The 21482-nt window shown below is 39.2% G+C and overlaps 1 protein-coding gene across 1 annotated transcript in view; it reads left to right on the forward strand.

Annotated features, from left to right (window-relative positions):
• The window catches only part of SEC16B (SEC16 homolog B, endoplasmic reticulum export factor), a 145114-nt gene that overhangs the window by 48919 nt on the left and 74713 nt on the right, over positions 1 to 21482 (forward strand). Inside the window, 1 exon segment of the mRNA XM_037825279.1 lies at positions 18470 to 18530. The gene's annotated coding sequence lies outside the window, so the exon portion shown is untranslated.

Below are 21482 nucleotides of genomic sequence, written 5' to 3' on the forward strand. Positions count from 1 at the left end.
CACAGGTGCACTAAGTTCCTTCTCTTTTTGTCAGCTCATTTATATGGCTCCACTGATCAAGGCCCACCCTGAATGGGTGGGGCCATGCCTCCATGGGAATATCTCATCAGAGTCATCACCCACAGCTGGGTGGGGCACATTCCAAGCAAATCTAATCAGCACCAAACTTCTGCCCCACAAGACTACATCAAAGATAATGGCATTTGGGGGACACAATACATTCAAACTGGCACACTGATCATAGCGTGCATACTGTTCTTTAATGTATAGTTTTTTTTTTAAATTTTTTATTATTTTTTTTGCCGCCACCACTCCCCTCCCCTGTAATGTATAGTTTTTAATCAATAATGTATCATGGGCATCATTCCATATTATTAAATATAGAGTCATCTTGTTTTTTTTTTAATAGCTGCATAATATTCCATAGTGAAGATATGCATCATACCTAATCATTTCATTATTAGTGGACTTATTTATTTATTTTACAAATATTTATCGATGTGCCTCTAGGTGCCAGTATTGGCATTGGGGATATGCCGGTGAGCAAAAATAAGCATGTTCATTGGCACTTTGGAGCTTATAAATCTAGTGGAGGAGACAGACATTGATCACATACATACAGTTATGCCATAACAGCACCCTGTAAGGTATAATGGGAGAGTTTGACTCCAGGAGATCAGGAAAGATTTCCCCGAGGAAAGATCCTTGAACCTCTATCTGAAGAGGATTAGGAATTGAAATAGGCAGAGAAGAAAGGGTATAATATTTTAGGGTCCTGTGGCTAATGAAAGGATGGTGAGTAAAAGGGATTAAAAGAAGGCTTGTGGGGTTGGAGCTCCAGAAATGAAGGTGAATGTTGCAAATGAGGATGGAGGTAGGGACCAGATTAGGCAGGGACTTGAAGGTCAGTTATGAGTTTTGTCTTTTTCTTAAAAGCAATAGCATTCTAATAAGTGTTCTAAGCAGGGTTCAGGGAGGGACATCACAGCTAGAATGGCACTTTGGAAGAATCACTCCAGATTTAGTGGGGGAAGAGATTGTAGAGAAACCTGCTTAGTTGTGTGTGGACTAGTTAAGAGACTATCCAAATGAGAGATGGTGATAGCCTGGACTAAGGTAGTGATGATGGGGAAGGAGAGAAATGGACAGAATGGAGAGCTATGTAGGAGCTCTTGGGAAAGTTAAAAGACTTGGCATGACATTGGATATGGGGGGCAGGGGAGGGAGAGGGAAATGTCAAGATGAGTATTAAGATTCCAGGGTGAATGGTTGAGAGGAAGGACATCAGAAGATAACTGGGTTTTGGCAGTGGAGCAGGAGTATGGGGGGAGGTAGAAGATCAAGTTTTATACATGTTGAGGCATCTGAGAAATGTCAAGTATGCAGTTTTATTACCTGTCTGGTGCTCAGAAGAGAGAGGTGGGCTAGAGATACAAATATGAGAGGTGATATTAATATCTGTGGTGTAGCTGAGATTACCGGGGGAAAAGATGTAGGATGAGAAGGGAAGAGGGTCTAGACAAGACTCAGATGTCTTTTCATTCAATAAACTGTTGAGTCTTTTGTGACTGTTCTGTGGGCTATTGAAAGAGACTTATAGAGCTCTGGGTGGTATGGTGATTTAAAATAAGTGACATTTTCTACCTTGCATGGTTCATGTGAGGGTCAAATGAGGTAATGTATGCGAAGTGCTTGGCAAGTTGTCATAGATTACAAGGTTGCATAATACCAGTATGTTCACATTCATTTTGGAGTTGAAGCAAAAATATATATTTTTCAGCATATGCTGGGCTGATGTGGAGCAAAAAAATTGTTTGAGTTTTAAAAATGCCTCTAAATATTTTGATATTTTATTTTAGCTGAAGTCATTGTGCTCCCTTATACAAAATAATAGACAAAGTGACGGGGGCCCAATGATCTGAGGTACCTCAATGGCATAACAGAGCAGATGAGGTCTAGAGAAGCACACCTGAATTGATCGAGAGGGTAGAGAGAGTTCTTTGTGAGGAATGATTAAAAAATTAGGGCTCTTCATTCTGGAAAGGCACAGGCTGAGAAGGAGATATGATTGAAATTTATAAAATAATGAAAATTCTGGCATAAAAATGAACTTACTAAATTCCAGAGCCCAAAGACTAGGGTCAGCTTTATCATCTTAAAGAAATAGTTTCAGGGCAAAGTAAAATTAGCCCTTCTTTATGTAGGGATAGTAAGCATATAGAATTTACTACTCTCAAAGTTTGTGAATACTAAAAACAAATATAAATATAAATATAACAGAAAGGTTTATTACTGGAGTATAGATTCATAGGAGATTGTATAATGAAATTAAAATGATTTGGGTAAGTCTCCTTTATCTTGGAGGATAACAGCTAAGGGGGTAACTATTAAGCTTTCCTGTTCCTATCCGGCATCCTTTTCCAAATCAGGATTTCTGTATGGATGTGCTGGAGAGGAGAAAGCACAGAATTTGGGTTTACCTGTCCAGATCTTACCTGTCTGAACTTAGGGAGTGACTTTTCTTTTTTACATCTGAGTTTTTGCATCTGTATTTTTTTTTTTTTTTTTAAGTAATATCGACAAATTAGCCAAATTCACAGGGCTGTTATGAGAGATTCAGCGAAGCGGTGTTTCTGAAAGTGCTTTGTGGTTGGTAAACAGATGTTATCCTTATGAGCATAAGAATTTCCAATTTTATTTTAGCATTTGCAGTTCTGTGCCATCTGGCTGGGTTGACCATCCTGCCTTTCTTTACCTTCGCCACCTTAGGGACCAGTATTTACCAGCTCAGAAATGGAGAGGATCGCAGGCAGGGAAACAATGCCTCATCCTCCAGGGTAGCAGAGAGAATGCAAATACTTCTTCCCTCATCCCCTTTCTCTCTCCCTAGGAAGATGTGGTAGGAGAACTAAAGGAATTGTAAAAACAAAAAACAAAAAACAAGAACAAAAAAACAAGGAAAAAACATAGGGAGAACTTTGCAAGCATCTCTTTTCTCCTTTGAGTATTTTGGGTGGTAAGATACCACCTAAAAAGCTAGGATGTTTTGGTCTCTGGGGGACTTTGAGCATCCCTGTGGATTTTAGAACTAAAAAAAGACAATACAGAGGCTAGATGAGAAAAACCACGGGGTCTGTTTTTTATGATTTCTCATAGGTTTAGGCTTTAAGGGAGAGAGAAAAATAGGACCATGAGATTTCCTTTCAAGATGGCCAGTGCAGTTCTCTTTGGCAGGAAAGCTGGTGGAGATCTAGGGGGAAAGAGTGTATATCTGTCTTGCCTGGAGGATCTCCTGTATTCCACGTTGTATCTCTTAGGGGGCTAACTTTGGAAGAGGGGGTGCGGCAACAGCAGATAGAACTGATAACAAATTACTTCCTATTTCCTCCTTAGCAGATATTATCTGCTTTGCCTGGTTTTCAAGCATTCCACCATACAACCTCACCTGGTCTTGTTTCCTGTATGGTATTGTGGAAGGAGAATGGCCTGTGAGCCACCTTACCAGGGAGTTGCAGTGGAGATGAAATGGGTTGTATCTGTGAAGCATTTAGCATTGTGCCTGGCCCCATCATAGGCCCTAAATGAATGTAAGCCTTTGCCATGACCTGCCAGTGCCCTCTGCTCTAAGGAGATTGATTGCTAGACTATATGCTCTTTGAAAGCAGGGACCAGTGATTTGCTTGCTGTTGTGTCTATGGTACATGCCCAAAACCTGAAGGAACAAATCTCTGAACCTTGAACCTGTTATTCTTTCGGTGCGGGTTGTATCTACTTTAGGGCCTGACCAAAGGCTCATTTCCTCAGTAAAACCAGCTGCTGTTGATCTTGCTCTCTTCTCAGAACTCCCAGAGCACACACTTTAGCCCTCAGGTAGCCATGGCTTTGCCTAGTTGTCCTGATGCAGCCCATAGTTTAATCTTATCCTTCACTGATGTTGAACAAACATTTAACGAGTACTTGCTATGACCTGAGCCTTGGGTTAGAGATGCAACCCGTTAGTGAATTCCTTAGACACAGGACCCAGCTCTTAACTTTTTCTTCTGTGGGGGACCCAGTGCAGGAAAGGGCCCATCTTGCCTCAGAATTGAGGGAAAGCTTCTGCTCTCATGTGCTGCTTTTGACACATAACACAGTGTGACGCTTTTCAGGAACCTCTCACTTTGAGGTCCTGGGAGACATATTTCCTGGCTCTTACAGCTTCCTCATTCCTGGTATCTTTGAGTTGATGGGAAGGTTGGGCAGCGGATCTGTATCATTGCTGATTTGACTCAAAAAACAGAAAGCAGTACTCAGAACAGCTTTCTTTCTCATAAGAACAGCATTCATATGTCAATAGGTGCCACTTTCATGCAGCATAGGGCGATGGCTTAAAAAATTCTCCTTCCTTTTCCTTTTGTTCTAAAAATTGTAAAAGCCAGTGGTAGAAGCTGGAACAGGTCCACTGCATTTCTTCCTCCAGAGAAGAAAGGATCAAGGGCACTGTCTTTCTGAAGGCAGGTGTAGAGAAGGAGCATCGGCGTATGTCCTGCCTTTGTCTACTTCTACCCCAGGTCCACTCTCTGATGTGTGATCCCATTCAGTTTTGTTGGAGCCAGGAACCACTGTGACCCACCAGGGACCCCTCCCTGCAGCTGCCAACACAGGCTCAATTGCTCCCATTAAATAGTTCCCTTTTGACTTCAGCTTATAAAATGTCTGATTTATTTTTTCATTTTTACCTTCTCCTTTGCTTTAAAGGTTACTTTTTTAAGTTAAAAATAACTGCAAGGAGACCTTGTGATCTTCTTCTTACTGACCCAGATATTTTAAGAGCTGGAGGATTGACAGCAGCTTCTCATCTGGGCATACAGACCAGCTCTCAGGAGCCAATTAGCTAAATGTAATAATAAAATATTAATTCCTCTTTCCACACATAAAATGCTCTCCTTGTTTTTTCTTACCTATCCCAAACCTCCTCATCCTTAAGTGCATTGTAGACAAAGTCATGGGCTTGGGGAAAAAAGATTTGGATTCTAATCCTGTCTTGGAAACTTATAAGCTGTCTGATCTTGGGCAAGTTGCTTTATGTCTGTGAGCCTTGGTTTCTTCTTCTGTAAAATAGGGATGACAATACTCTCAGGGAGTGAGGGGTGAGGGGTGAGGGTTAAGGGCCCACCCATTGCCTGGAATACACAGAATATGTCCCTCAGAAATACCAACTCCAGAAAGCCCAATTTGATTGATCCTGGTATTATTACTCTTTCCTACTTTAGAATTTCAGTATCATCAAGTCTATCTACACTGTACAGTTTAACAATTAACTATACCTTGTCTTTAATATGTGGCTCTATCCCCATTTGGTGGTTAAGTTCTTTGCAGGATGGCCTATGCCATAACAGGCACTTAGTCCTCAATAATTGATTGATGGAGTACATTACTCATTTAACTAAATTTGGATTCTGTAGCACCAACATCTTCTTTGTCTTTATCTCTCTGGCTTCACTCCTTGCCACTAATGGTGAGATAGCAAGAAATCTTTTAGGCTTTCATTATTTTGTCAATTTGTGGCTTCTCCATAAATGTCTGCTATACTTGTATTTAATGATAATGCTGACCTGCTGTGAACAGAAAGTTTGTTTGAATTGTTTATTCGCTAGTGGGGATGTTTTTTCCGTGAATCAACTTTGTTTTCTCGCTGAGGCAGGGTTGAGGAAGCCCCACCCTTTCCCTTGACGTCTATAAAGGAGGCCTGTAGTTGTCTGTTGGCTCTGAGATGCCGTCAGTGGATTTAATAGTGACTCAAGGAACCTGTGTTCTTTGAGTAAAAACACAATTCCTGGCTGCCACCTCAACTCCAGCCTCACCTCCACAAACTTTCTAAGAGTCTAAATAAAATACAAGCTGGAGGCTCTAATTCGAATCAGCTATCCATCTTCCCCTGAAAATTCTTGGCACTGACTCCATCTTGCCTTACCTGGTGATTACCTAAGTATAAGATTCCCAGCCAACCTTCCCCACACAGCTCTGTGTATCCTTATGTGAGCTCTTCTCCCACCCTAATGACCCCCAAGCCCTTCCCCTATATCTTCAACCTCTTTTCAGAATGCTTCCCTCACCTTTCTACTCAGACTGATACCTGGCTCTCTTCTGGAGACCTGGGGGACACGCTCAAGTGTACTGGGGCCTGATGGTGGGTAGGCATCCTCTTTGTTTCTGGTCACTCCCGGACTGTTGTTCCCCCCTATTCCCACACTCCCATCAGCTTTGAAGCACAGGCCTTCAGAATATCCATAAACCTCCCACTGCTGCTCCATACAATGGTCATCTACCAACCTGCACTCACTCTTCCTCATTCACTGAAGATTTGAGCCCCTGTTGGCTCACTTTCACTCTCTTAATCACTCTGGTGGCTTGGAGCTGTTTACCCCAGAAAAACATATTCTTAAACTTAACCCATTCCTGTGAGTGTGAACCCTTGTAAATAGGACCTTTTGATGAGGTGACTTAAGGTAAAGTATGGCCCAAGATGGATCTTAATCCTCTTACTGAAGGCCTTATAGGGAAGATCACATTGAGAGAAAAAAAGCCACAGAGAGAGCATTCAGAAGCTGAAAGTCAAGGGAACCTAGAGGAGAAAGGAGAGGCTGCCATTTGCCTTGTCATGTGACAGAACAGCTAAGGACTCAAGGATGCTAAAGGCCATCCCCAGAACACCACTGTCTTCTGGCAGAAAGCATCATCTTGATGACTCCTTGATTTTGGACTTTTCCTTGCCTCAAAATCATGAGCCAATAATTTCCCATCATTTAAGCCAACTCATTGCATGGTATTTGCTTGAGCAAACAGGAAACTAAAACAACCACTAGGCCTATCCTCTCTCTTAGTGATTGCGTCACCCACTTAGATCAGTTGGTCCTGGGCTGCATTTTTTAATTATTTGGGAAGCTTTTAAGAAGCCCAGGCATCACCCCCAACCCAAACATTTGAGCCAGAATCGTTTGAGAACCACTGGTGTAGGTGATCCAAGAAGTCTTCTGACCTCTTAGATCCTTAACCTCCTTACTTCCAATAATCCTTTCTCCTACCTCAAAATCCGCTCTTACAGTCACACTCTAGCGTTTGTCAAAACTAGCCTTGTCCAACCTCAAACATTTTAATTTCCAGTATCTCACTCTGACCACCACCTCCTAACTTCCAGCTTGCTCCATTTAGAACCCCAAGTCCAACCATTCTTTGACTTCACTAGTCCATCATTGTTATACCCTTTCCACTGTCCATCATGACCCTCAGGCCTAACCTTCTCCCTTACCCAACCTAGAGTCCATGGCCCATGCCCAACTCTCTTCTCCCTCTTTTCCTCTGTTCCTTCATCTGGCAGCCCCCTGGACCTGCTAAACTCTACTCACCCATCCATATCTGCATCTAAGCACAAATTCTCAGAATGCATCTGGATAAAAATACACAGCAGGCTTATGGTCTTAATTTTATGATCAGAACTCAAGTAGATTGTTAGTGCTGCCTCATTTTCCTAGTTAATTCACTGTCCCATTCTCTGAGAGGCCATTTATTGTACACCATCAATCTCCAAACCTCCAAATCTACCTCTAGTATATTCTGGCTTTCTCACTTCTCCAATAGACCAACCTTCTTCCTGCCTCAAGACATTTGCACTTCCTGCTTACTCTACCAAGCACACTTTCCCCTAAAGGTCTGTATTTGGAAGCATATATCAGTCATTGCATTTTCTACTTTTTATTCAGCTGTTTATTTATGTGCAAATGAGACTAGTAACTTCCTCAATTTACCCAAGATGTCTGAGCCAAAGAAAATTAGGCTTATGAATATTTGCTTTTTGCACATTTTTGAAGTGTGTCTCTTTTTAAGTAAGGGAAATGCATGGAAAATAGACAGTGATCTTAGGATCAGGGTCACAAGTCTCATGTAAACTAATTACAAATACTGTCAATAATAACCTGAACAGTAGAAGTATTCTCAGAACATGACAATATTCACAATAACAAACCTTATCTTTTTAAGTAAGAATCCTTTTTCATTAACTTTTTCTCTCCCTCCCTGAAATTAATTTGAATTCATCTCCCTCTCCTGACCTCTCATAGTACTTACATGTGACATTATACGTTTGGCATTTATTTACATTCTGCTTTTTATGGCTGTTTATTCATATCCTTTATTTCATCTAGTTGAGTGATCATGAACAAGATAAAGGAGAGTAAACTAGCTAATTGTAAGACAAGATGGCAAATACAGACATACTTAACTATTTTTTACATAAATCTAAGAAGGTCCCCTTTTTACAAAGCAAGAATATGATAATGAATGACTTCTTTCTTTTTAAAAATTTTTATTCTCATAACACATATACACCTGAAAATTTCATCTTTTAACCACGTTTATATATATATATATGCGCTGTTAATTACATTCACAGTGTTGTGTTACAATCACCATCCATTACCAAAACTTTTCCGTTGTCACACATAGAAACTCTACATTTTAAGCCTTTTAATTCCCCATTCCCTACCCCATTCTTTTCCCTCCGTAACCAATATACTAGATGCTGACTCTGTGAGTTTGCTTATTCTAATTAGTATATATCAGTGAGATCATACAATATTTGTCTTTTTGTATCTGGAATATTTCACTCAACATGATATCTTCAAGGTTCAGCCATGTTGTGGCATGTATCAGAACTTCATTCCTTTTTATGGCTGAATAAATAATATGACAGTGTGTGTTGTTTCAGTTTGCTGAAGCTGCATAAATGCAGTTTACCAAAAATGGATTGCTTTTCCAGTGGAGATTTATTAAGTTACAAATTTACAGTTTGGAGGCCATGAAAATGTCCAAATTAAGGCATCAACAGGTTGATACATTCTTTGAGGAAAGGCTGCTGGCATCCAGGGTTCCTCTGTCACATGGGAAGGCACTTGGTGATGTCTGCTGATCCTTCTCTCCTGGTTCTGGTTCTAAAGGCTATCTCCAAATGTCTCTGGGCATTTCTCTCTCAGCTCTCTGGGCTTTTCCTGTCTTTTATCCTCTTCACAGAGAACTCCAGCAAAGGATTAAGACTCACCTTGAATGGGCTGGGTCACATCTCAATTGGAATAGCCTACCAACAGGTCCCACCCACAATAGGTCTGCCCCCACAAGAATGGGTTAAAAGAACCTGTTTTTTTCTGGGGTACATAACAGATTTACACCAGGACATGTGTATATACCACATTTTATTTATCCATTCATTGGCTGATAGACACTAGGGTTGCTTCCATCTTATGGCAGTTGTGAATAATGCCGCTATGAACATCAGTGAGCAAATATCTGTTTGAGTCCCTGCTTTCAATTCTTTTGATATGTACTTAGAAGTGGGATTGCCAGGTCATATGGTAATTGTAAGCTTCCTGAGGAACTGTCAAACGGTTTTCCATAGCGGCTGCGCCATTTTACATTCTCACCAGCAATGAATGAGTGTCCCTGTTTCCCCACATCATCTCTGATATTTGTAATTTTCCATTTTTTTTAAAGAGTAGCTAGCTATTCTGTTGGGTGTGAAATGGTGTCTCGTTGTGGTTGATTTGCATTTCTCTAATAGCTGATGATGTTGAGCATCTTTTCTTGTACTTTTTTTAGCCATTTATATATATATTTTGGAGAAATATCTATTCAAGTCTTTTTCCCATATTAATTTGGGTTGTCTTTTTATTGTTGAGTTGTCAGATTTCTTTATATATTCTGGATGTTAAACCCTTGTCAGATATGTGGTTTTCAAATATTTTCTCCCATTGAATAGGTTGTCTTTTCATTTTCATGATTAAATCCTTTGATGCACAAATGTTTTTAATTCTGATGAGGTCCATTTATCTTTTTATTTTCTTTCCCTTTTGTTGCTTGTGCTTTGGGTGTGAAGTCTAGCAAACTGTTGCCTAACACAAGATCTTGAAGATGCTTCCCTACATTTTCTTCTTTTATAGTCCTCGTTCTTATATTTGGGTCTTTGCTCCATTTGGGTGAATTTTTGTATATGGTGTGAGATGGGAGTCCTCTTTCAGTCTTTTGCATATGGATATACAGTTCTCCCAGCACCATTTGTTGAAGAGACTATTCTTTCCCATTTGATTGGACTTGACAACCTTGTTAAAAATCAATTGGCCATATTTCCCCCTATGTGGGATGACTTCCAGGGGTATAAATCTCTCTGGCAACATGGGACAGGACTTGCAGGGATGAACCTGGACAAGGCATTGTGGGATTGATAAAATCTTCTTGACCAAAAGGGGGAAGTGAAATGAAACAAAGTTTCAGTGGCTGAGAGATTTCAAATGGAGTCGAGAGGTCACTCTGGAGGGCATTTTTATGTGCTATATAGATACCCCTTTTTAGTTTGTAGTGTACTGAAATAGCTAGAAGTAAATACTTGAAACTGTCAAACTTCAACCAGTAGCTTTGATTCTTGAAGATGATTACATAACTATATAGCTTACATGGTGTGACTGTATGATTGTGAAAACCTTGTGACTCACACCCCCCTTTGTCCAGTGTATGGACAGATGAGTAGAAAAATGGGGACAAAACTAAATGAAAAATAGAGTGGGATGGTGGGGGTGGGGGGACGGAATGTTCTGGGTGTTCTTTTTTTCTTTTTGGAGTAAGAAAAATGTTCAAAAGTTAATTCTGGCAATGAATGCACAACTATATGATGGTAGTGTGAGTAGTTGATTGTACACAGTGGAAGATTGTAGGGTACGTGAATATATCTCAATAAAACTGTGTAAAAAAAAAGGAAACGCCAATCTGAAAAGAAAAAAAATCAATTGACCATAGATGTGAGGGTCTATTTCTGAACTCTCAATTCAATTCCATTGATCAATGTCTATCTTTATGCCAGTGCCATGCTGTTTTGACCACTGTGGCTTTATAATATGCTTTAATGTTAGGAAACTTGAGTCCTCAAACTTTGTTCTTTTTCAAGATGCTTTTGGTTACTCAGGGCCCCTTATCCTTCCAAATAAATTTGATGATTAGCTTTTCCATTTCTGCAGAGTAGGCTGTTAGAATTTTGATTGGGATTGCATTGAATCTGTAAATCATTTTGGGTAGAATTGACATTTTAACAATATTTAGTCTTCCAATCTATGAGCATGGGCTATCCTTCCATTTATAGTTAGATCTTTGATTTCTTTTAGCCAAGTTCTGTAGTTTCCTGTGTACAAGTCCTTTACATCTTTGGTTAAGTTTATTCCTAGGTATTTGATTTTTTAGTTGCTATTGAATATGGAATTTTTTTCCTGATATCCTCTTCAGATTGCTCATTACTAGTGTGTAGAAACACTCCTGATTTTTGTTTGTTAATCTTGTACCCTCCCACTTTGCTGAATTCATTTATTATTTCTAGTAGCTTTGTTGTAAATTTTTCAGGACTTTGTAAATACAGGACCATGTCACCTGCAAATAGTGAAGGTTTTACTCCTTCCTTTCTGATCTGGATCCTTTTATTTCTTTTTCTTTCCTAACTGCTCTAGCTAGAACTTCCAGCACAATGTTAAGTAACAGTGGTGACAGTGGGCTTCCTTGTCTTGTTCCTGATCTTAGAGGGAGAGCTTTCAGTCTTTCACCATTGAGTATGATGTTGTGGTGGGTTTTTCATTTATGCACTTTATCATGTTGAGAAATTTTCCTTCTATTCCTGTTTTTTAAAGGGTTTTTATCAAGAAATGATGCTGCCTTTTCCACATTAATGGAGATTATCATATGGCCTTTTCAATTTATTCTGTTAATGTGGTATATTATATTAATTATTTTTCTTATTTTGGACCACCCTTGAATACCTGGGGTAAATCACACTTGAATTGATCATGGTGTATAATTCTTTTAATGTGCTTGTTGGGTTAGGTTTATTAATACTTTATTGAGGATTTTGGCACCCATATTGATAAGAGATATTGATCTGTAATTTTCTTTTCTTGAGTTGTCTTTATCTGGCTTTGGTATGAGGGTGATATTGCCTTGTAGAATGAATTAGGAATTGTTCCCTCCTCTTTAATTTTTTGGAAGAATTTGAGCAGGATTGGTGTTAATTCTTTTGAAATATTTGGTAAATTTCCCCTGTGAAGCCATTGGTCCTGGGCCTTTCCTTTTTGGAAGTTTTTTGATTGCTGATTGAATCTCTTTACTAGTTTTTGGTTTGTTGAGATGTTTTATTTTTTCTTGAGTCAGTGTAGGTAATTTGTGTTTTTCTAGGAATTTGTTCATTTCATCTAGGTTATCTAATTTGGGTGCGCACAGTTGTTCACAGTATCCTCCTTGTACATAACACATTGCTTTTCTCTTGCAGCTTTTTAACCCCTTGTCTCTTGCATTTGATGGTTTCATCAGTATGTGACAGGGTATATTTTTCTTTAAGTTTGTCTTGCTTGGTATTTTCTGGACTTCTTATATATGCATGTTCATATCTTTTGCTAAGATTGACAAGTATTCTGTCATTATTTCTTTGAATGTTCCTTCTACCCTTTTCTCTCTTCCTTCTCTTTCTGGGATTCTCATTATGCATATATTGGTATGCTTGATGGTGTCCCAGTGGTCTCTTAGGCCAGTTTCACTTTTCATAATTCTTTCTCCTTTATGATCCTCAACCTGACTAATTTCAGTTATCTTGTCCTTGAGTTTAAGGAGTCTTTCTTCTGCCATCTCCAATCTGCTGTTGAAAACCTCTGGGAATTTTTCAGTTCAGTTATTATGGTCTTCAGCTCCAGTAGTTCTATTTGGTTCCTTTTTTAAATTTCTAGTTCTTTATTGAGATTCTCATATTGTTCATTCAACTGTTCCTGATATCATTTAGTTCTTTATGTATATTTCCTTTCATTTCCTTGAGCATATTGAAAATCATATTTTTAAAGTCTTTGGTATGTCCACATTTTGGTTTTCTTCATTGGTGTTTTCTGTATTTTTATCCTCTTTTTTTGTGTGGGCAGTCATTCTCTGTTTCTTTGTCTTGTAATCTTTTGTTGTACACTGTACATTTTAATAGTTTAAAATGTCAACTCTGGGAATTATTCACTGAGATGTCTATTTCTTGAGTTTGTATCCAGCTAGGGATATGACAGAGATTTTCTTAAGTGTCAGGAGCTAAAAAAAAATCAAGCAATACTAAGTAGCAAACACTTTTCACAGTCTTTGCAAATTGACTTTGTGCTGACTGCTGCTCTCCCATCAGAGTTAAACCCTCATGTTAGGAAGGTCAGCTCAAGTGAGTGCAAGGTGCAAGGTTCTCCCTGTATTTTTCTGAGCCTGCATCTTTTCTGGGTTTGTGCTTGCTAGGGACCTTAGGAATTCCCCTGTTTACAGTTGTTTGAATGCCCCTCTGCATCCCAGAAGACAGACCTTCTCCCTCTCCCACTGCAGGACTTAAAGCTGCTAAGCCTTTTCTTCAGGCCACCCATCTCAATTACTTCTTATATTTCTTTTGCTTTTGCCTGGGGAACAAATTCTGGGAGGGAGAGGGCAGGCAAGAGAGGAGTTTCACAAGTCAATCTTTCCTAGCCAGAATGAGGTCAGGTACCCATAAATGGAGCACCTGATGGCTCCAGCCTGCTCTGGGGAGGGGATGAGGGAGGGCCAGGAAGGGCTCCAGGAGCTTCTTCCATGGATCTCCAAAGCTGTGCTTTCTTGACTTGGCACCTGCCCAGTAAATGCAGTCACTCACCTATCCTCTATAGCTCTGAGGAAGTATACTGTCTTAAGTCTTCGCTGCCTTTGTCTGGGTTAGGTTGAAACAGTGGCCACCCTCAGAACTGTGTCCCCAGCAATCCAAAATACTTGATCAAAAGCAGTGATCAGGGTGGGACAAGGTAGCAGCATAGAGAGGTGTGATATTTAGTTAGTCCTCTAGACAACTAGCAAATAGCCAGGAACAACTAGTAAATAGTCTGGAACAACTGCTGGGGGACAACTGTGACTGTCCACACATCGAACGCCAGCCTGGAATGGGTGGAATGGCTGAGATCGTAGCATAAAAGCTGTAAGTAGAAACTTCAGACTCACACCAGGAGCCCCCTCCTCCCATGGCAGGCTGAGCTGCAAGACCTCACTGTGGGAGAAAGCAGCATTCCTGGAACAAGTGAATATAGCTCAACCTAGCTCCAATGGCATTTTTTTTTTTTTTTTTTTTTTTTTTTTTACCTTTTATTGTTGCTATCTTAACCATTTTTAAGCGTACAATTCAGTGGCATTAATTACATTTACAATGTTGTGCTACCATCACCTCCAATTACCAAAACTTTTTCATCACCCCAAACAGAAACTGCACTCATTAAGGAATAACTCCCCATCCCCCTTTCCCCTGGCCCCTGGTAACCGCTGATCTACTTTCTGTCTCTATGAATTTGCTTATACAAGATGTTTTATATAAATGGAATATTAAAGTATTTGTCATTTTATGTCTAGCTTTTTTCACTTGGCATAATGTTTCCAAGGTTCATCCAATCTGTAGTTTCATTCCTTTTTATGGCTGAATAATATTCCATTGTATGTATATACCACATTTTGTATATCCATTCACCTACAGGTGGACACTTGGGTTGCTTCTACATTTGACTATTGTGAATAATGCTGTTGTGAGCATTGACTTGTATAAGTATCTGTTTAAGTCCCTATTTTCAATTCTTGTGAGTATCTACCTAGAAGTGGAATTGCTGGGTCATGTGGTAGAGGTGACACCCTTCTATTGCATCACTGGTGCACTAGGTCAGGGCTGTTAGGATCACGGCCAGTCTGGGCATTTGAGAGAAAGGCACTGGGTTTTAGAAAACCATCTTGCAAATATTGAGATAATCAAACACTTTTTCAGGTCATACTGCTATAAGCCACACACTATGGCAGCATGTCAGCTCCCCAAGTGGCTTCATGGGCACTGGCCCAGAGAGGGACATGTACATGATTTTGTTGAGAACAGGTTGGTTGAGTCACTAATCAATGATTTTAATAATTTGGTTGAAAATGAATGATCTCTAATCACAGTGTTTTCTCCCTAATATTGGCAAATTTTTTGCACTAAGGGGCATTTCTTTTTTTCTTTTTTTTTTTTTAAAGGTTTCTTTTACATTTTTTTTAATCTTCATTTTATTGAGATATATTCACATACCACGCAGTCATACAAAACAAATCGTACTTTCGATTGTTCACAGTACCATTACATAATTGTACATTCATCACCTAAATCAATCCCTGACACCTTCATTAGCACACACACAAAAATAACAAAAATAATAATTAGAGTGAAAAAGAGCAATTGAAGTAAAAAAGAACACTGGGTACCTTTGTCTGTTTGTTTCCTTCCCCTATTTTTCTACTCATCCATCCATAAACTAGACAAAGTGGAGTGTGGTCCTTATGGCTTTCCCAATCCCATTGTCACCCCTCATAAGCTACATTTTTATACAACTGTCTTCGAGATTCATGGGTTCTGGGTTGTAGTTTTGATAGTTTCAGGTATCCACCACCAGCTACCCCCAATTCTTTAGAACCTAAAAAGGGTTGTCTAAAGTGTGCGTAAGAGTGTCCACCAGAGTGACCTCTCGGCTCCTTTTGGAATCTCTCTGCTACTGAAGCTTATTTCATTTTCCAGTGGCAGTTTTAATTAACAAATGTGGACTGCTGGATACAAGCTACAAACACAGACAAACCCCCAACAAGCAGCAAAGTACCCTGAGGTTGCTCCCAGTGGGGAGGAGGTGGGGCTAATTGAAAAAAAAATGCAGCGGGTTTTGGAGACTACTGTGCTTAGAATGCTCCAAAAAGCGTGTGTCCCAAGAAAAGGAGCACAGAAGACTGGGCACTATCTGGCTGACAGGCGAAACTGGGGGGCCGGAGACTGGCTCTGAATAGGGGCTTTCTTTCCCCCTTTTTTTTCCTCTCTCAATCAGAGTGGCTCAGTGGAGAAAGCCACAGGCATTTCAGTTCTCAGCAATTTCAAGAGATGGAAGAAAACATTCAGGAATTGGAGAACAAGATACCTGAACTCCTACACAGAAAAGAATAGGTTGGGAAAGAATGGAAAAATATGAGCAACGTCTCAGGGAATTGAATGACAACATGAAGCACATGAATGTATGTGTCATGGGTGTCCCAGAAGGAGAAGAGAAGGGAAAAGGGGCAGAAGCAAAAATGGAGGAAATAATCAATGAAAATTTCCTGTCTCTTATGAAAGACATAAAATTACAGTTCCAAGAAGCGCAGTGTACCCCAAACAGAAAGAATCTGAATAGACCTATGCCAAGACACTTAATAATCAGACTGTCAAACATCAGAGACAAAGAGAGAATCCTGAAAGCAGCAGGAGAAAAGTGATTCATCACATCCAAGGGAAGCTTGATAAGACTATGTGCGGATTTCTCAGTAGACATCATGGGAGCAAGAAGGCAGTGGTGTGATATATTTAAGATACTGAAAGAGAAAAACTTCCAACCAAGAATTTTATATCTGGCAAAACTGTCCTTCAAATATGAGGGAGAGTTTAAAATATTCTCAGACAAACAGACAATGAGAGAGTTTGTGAACAAGATACCTTCCCTACAGGAAATACTAAAGGGAGCACTACAGACAGATGGGAAAAGACAAGAGTGAGAGGTTTGGAACACAATTTTGGGTGATGGTAGCACAACAATGTGGGTGCACTGAACAAAGATGACTGTGAGTATGATTGAAAGAGGAAGGTTAGGGGCATGTGGGACACCAGAAGGAAAGAGGGAAGGACTGTATAGCTTAGTGAAGCCTAGTGTGTTCAATGATTATGATAAAATGTACAAATATGTTTCTATATGAGGGAGAACAAATGAATGTTGACCTTGCAAGGTGTTGGAAAGGGGGGGGGATGTGTTGGGAAAAAATACAATCAATGCAAACTAGAGTCTATAGTTAACAGAAACATTGTATTATGCTTCCTTTAATGTAACAAAGGCAATATACCAAAGCTGAATGCCTGTAAGAGGGGTATATAAGGGAGGGGTATGGGATTCTTGGCATTGGTGATGTTGTCTGACTCCTTTATTGTACTTTATTTTCATCTTTTCTTTTGTTGCTTTTTAGCTGTCATTTTTTTTCCTTTTCCTTCTCCTTTTCCTTTTCCTTTTTCTTCTTCCTTTTCTTTTGTCTCTCTACCTTTTTTGACTCTTCCTCTTTCTTTGTGGAAGAAATGGAAATGTCCTTATACAGATGGTGGTGGTGGTGAATGCATAATTACGTGATTATACAGGGAACCATCAATTGTTTACTTAGGATGGAGTGTATGGTGTGTGAACAGAGCTGTGTCATAAAAAAAACTGGGTTGATGGATGAACCTTGAGGACATTATATTGAGTGAAATAAGTCAGACACAAAATGACAAATAGTTTACGATCTCACTGATAGGAACTAATTATAATACGTAAACTCATAGACATGAAATGTAGGTTACCGGGATATAGAATTAGGCTAAAGAATGGGGCGTCGTTGCTTAATATGACCAGAATGTTTAACTAGGTTGAACTTAAGTGTTTGGAAATGGACAGAGGTGATGGTAGCACATTCTTGTGAGAATAATTAACATTGCTGAATGGTGTGTGAATGTGGTGGGAAGGGGAAGTTTAAAGTCACGTGTGTCACCAGAAGAAAAGTTGAAGGTTAAAACATGGAAATGTGTAACACAGTGACTCTTTGGTGAACAATGCCCATGATTAACTGTACAAATATTAGAAGTTTCTTTCATGAACTAGAAAAAAATGTATGACACTATAAATAGAATTTACTAACAGAGGGGTACGTAGGGAAAAAACTACAGTTAGTAATGTTTTAACATTTTTTCATCAACAGTAACAAATGTACTATACCAATACTATGAGTCAGTTATGGGAGGGTGTTTAGGGGTATGGGATGATTTGAGTTTTCTTTTTTCTTTTTATTTCTTTTCTAGAGTGATGAAAATGTTCTAAAATTGAAAAAAAATTAATTGTGGTGAGGAATGCACAACTATATAATGGTACCATGAATAATTGATTGTATACTTTGGATGATTGTATGGTATGTGAAAAATCACAATAAAATTGAATTAAAAAAAAAAAAAGCAGTGATCAGTGATTGGACTAGGCTTACCTCTTCCCACTCAACAGATCTTTGGAAACTGGATTTTTATATTTCTCTCTGGCATTAGCCAGCTATGCCAGAGGCCACACTTCAGTGCTGCCTGATCTGAGAGTGGGGGATGGGTGACAGAACTGCCGTACAGAGGGAGCAGTTTACTGGTATTTACCGTAATTTATCAGCCCCTTCTTAATGCTCTTCCCTAGATGCTGTACAGTGTTCTACTGGTCTCCAGAGTTTCAAAGTAACTACTTTTTAGACTGTTCCTGCCTATTTAATATTTGTTATGGTAGAAGGACTGACACCTGCAATTTTCTATTTTACTGTCTTCCCACAATTCAGGATCTGTTCTTAATATTTGCAGCACAATGTTGTGGCATGATATCTGAGAGCCAGAAGCTATGAGTTCTATTGTGTGACCCTGGGTAAGTTAATCTCTCTGGATCTCCAATTATTTCTATCTAAAATGGGTTGAATTAGAGAGCCTTTTACAAAAAAAATTAGCATTCTACTTTGGATTGAAAGTTGAAAGTAAAAGGACATTTCATTTTTATGTAGTTATTTTTAAAACAGTTCTGTAATTCAGGGATTTCATCTAAAGCAGATATTTTCCCCCTTTAGTTTAAAACTGAGAACTTCCTCCACTTCTCCTCCCAGGTAATGAATAAAATATATACAATGTATGCCTTTTACTTCCTATGTATGTCCTTCTGGTGCCTGGACATCTTGAGTTTTTTAGGCTTGCCCCCACTCTAAAAAACTCTGTTGTTGTCCATGTAACTAAGATAATGTAATGTCTAAATACATTCACATCCCTGACTTAATTTTTTAATTCAGAAAATGTGGCTAGTAAATACATTGTGACCTCTCCTGTCTTCTAATTCATAAAATTTGTTGGTTATTTGGTCATTTACCAATAAAGGCTTAATTTCTCAATTTCTGGCTCTGTTGCCAAAAGATATAGTTTGTCACTTCCAACTCTCCTCATCCTTCCCTCAATCACATATCCCCAAATGATTTCTGAGTCACCCCTAGTATCCACAGTATGGATTGGACAGCGACTTCAGCAACACCTGTGTCTGTCTGTATGTGCTGGGGGGTCCTTCCCTCTGCAACACACATCAGGAAGGGAGTGAAGACGTGACCTACCTGTAATATCAGTCTCAAAGGAGAGGAAGGTCTTGTGAGGTCTGGCTAGAAGAGTGTTTTACATTTCTCTTTGTCCTAGCTTGTCTATTTCAGATAAGCATGAGAACATCTTTAGAATTCTTGAGTGTATTTGGAACAAAGAGTGGGAAAAAACCCCCAAATCTTTTTAATATTCATCAGAGGGGTTCAGAAACATAGGAGTTCAGGCAAGTTACCACTTATCAATGTTTTTTACATAATAAAAACGCTTCCACTGTTTCTTCTGATTACCTAAATAATTTTTTTCTTTGAAAAAAATTGAAGTATACATAAAAAATAGAGAAGATAAGAAGTCACCTAGATTCCTACCACCTTATGATAACTAATTAGCATTTTTGTATGCTTCTTTTTAAGCACACACACCACTCACATACACACAATTTTATAGGAATGTATGTAATAAATGCTGTTTTATTGTGAAGTCTTTAAAAAAGTTACTTCCACCCTTACCCATTGTCTCTGCACACCATTTTCCTTGAACAAAGAAGTATTAACAGCCAGATGTATTTTTAAAATACTTTTATTCATATAGATATATGAAGTCATATCTAATCATATGCAATTATACATACCTATATATAAGCATACTTAATTTTTTTTCTTTTAAAAATGTGATAATTAACTTTTTTTCATTCAATATTTGCCATTGAAACCCCTCCAAGTCAACTGGTAAAGGTCTAAGTTATTATTTGTTATTATATATCCTAATATTCCATGACATAAATGTCCCATAATTTATTCAACCAAGTGTTTATTCATAAGCATTCACCTTTTTTAGTTTTTACCACTCTTAACTCATACTTTTTTAATGACTTAAAGCCCATGATACTAAGAGCCCCTGAGTTTTACTTTTTCAATTTCTATTCCTGATGCTTTTTTTTGACAGCTATTAATATGCTCTCATGATTGCTTAAGAAGTCAATGTGATATTTAGGTCCTCCTTGGAATTCTCATTTAGACCCAGGAAGGGGTATGTGTTGTTTGTTTTTGTAGTCTCAAGTAGTGGCTTCTTTTATTTAGACCTTCTTAATATGGTGGTCAGATCACGTTTCCAGCCTCAGGATCTACACATTAAAGTATTCCGTTGGGAAACTTGCTGAAGCAGAAAGGTTCTGGGCTGCTGACGTGGCATCACAGTTTACAGTGTCTGCCAACTGTGAGTAACAGCAGGCTGTCATGATGGGATTTAGCAGCAGCAGCAGCAGCAGCAACAACTCCTGATTTAGGGGCTAAAAAGAGATGTAAGTACTTATTTTCACCATTAATCGGTTAACTCAAATCCAAATTTAAGAATGCTAAGAGGGAATATAATTCCTGTTAGAGACATTTCTAGCAGATTCAAGAAGAATTTGGTCTCAACCAGAGCAGAAAGGCATTAAGCTAGCACATGGGTTTCAGCAAAAGGAAGAAACACAGGGTCTTGTTTGGAAAAACTAACTTTAACTGTGGCTGATGCCACTCTTGAACTCTGACTCCTTGAAGTGCCTGCATACCCTGGCAGGGACTGTCTCAGGTGAGGAGGAATTTATTGCTAATGTGCAAATGACGTGTGATTTCAACGTATATAAAAATTTTAGGCAGGTTTGGTTATGGAAAGGTGAAAGGAGGCTTAGCAGTTCCAGTGTTTGGGGGAGAGGAGAGAGCCTGTTAAATATTTTAAGGAGGATTCAAGTTGGTTAAAGCTGACTTGCAGGCAACATGGAAACTTCTGTTCTCAAGCTACATAGATGACAAGGGGCGTGGTGCCCGCCAGCCCCACGACACATGAAACCCTGGCATTGATCCCTTTAGTGAGAAGTGGCATACAAGCTGCTGTTCCCAAGGCTTGTCCAGAGTTTCCAGAATTTCTGGTATTTTCAGATTTCACGAACCATGTATTTATGGGTCAGTGATTATTTTTTCTTTCTGTTGAGACCTTTTACTCTGATGCTCAGCTCTGCATGAAACCTCACAAATGACCAACGGCAGTCTACCCTGAGTGTAGCCAACTTATTGAGTAACAGATGTTTTTCATTGTTACCTCTAGACTAGGGTTACCTAAGTGAATAAGACAGAAGAGCCCTTGCCCCTGTGGAGTTTGCTGCCCAGCAGGAAAAACAGATGCTATGAGAGGAGGAACGAACACTGAGCTGGGCGTCAGGAGATCTGGCTTTGGTCCTGGCATTGATCTCAACTAACTATATATTACT

This window comes from Choloepus didactylus, chromosome 2 (genome assembly GCF_015220235.1).
Source record: "Choloepus didactylus isolate mChoDid1 chromosome 2, mChoDid1.pri, whole genome shotgun sequence".
Lineage (NCBI taxonomy): Eukaryota > Metazoa > Chordata > Mammalia > Pilosa > Megalonychidae > Choloepus > Choloepus didactylus.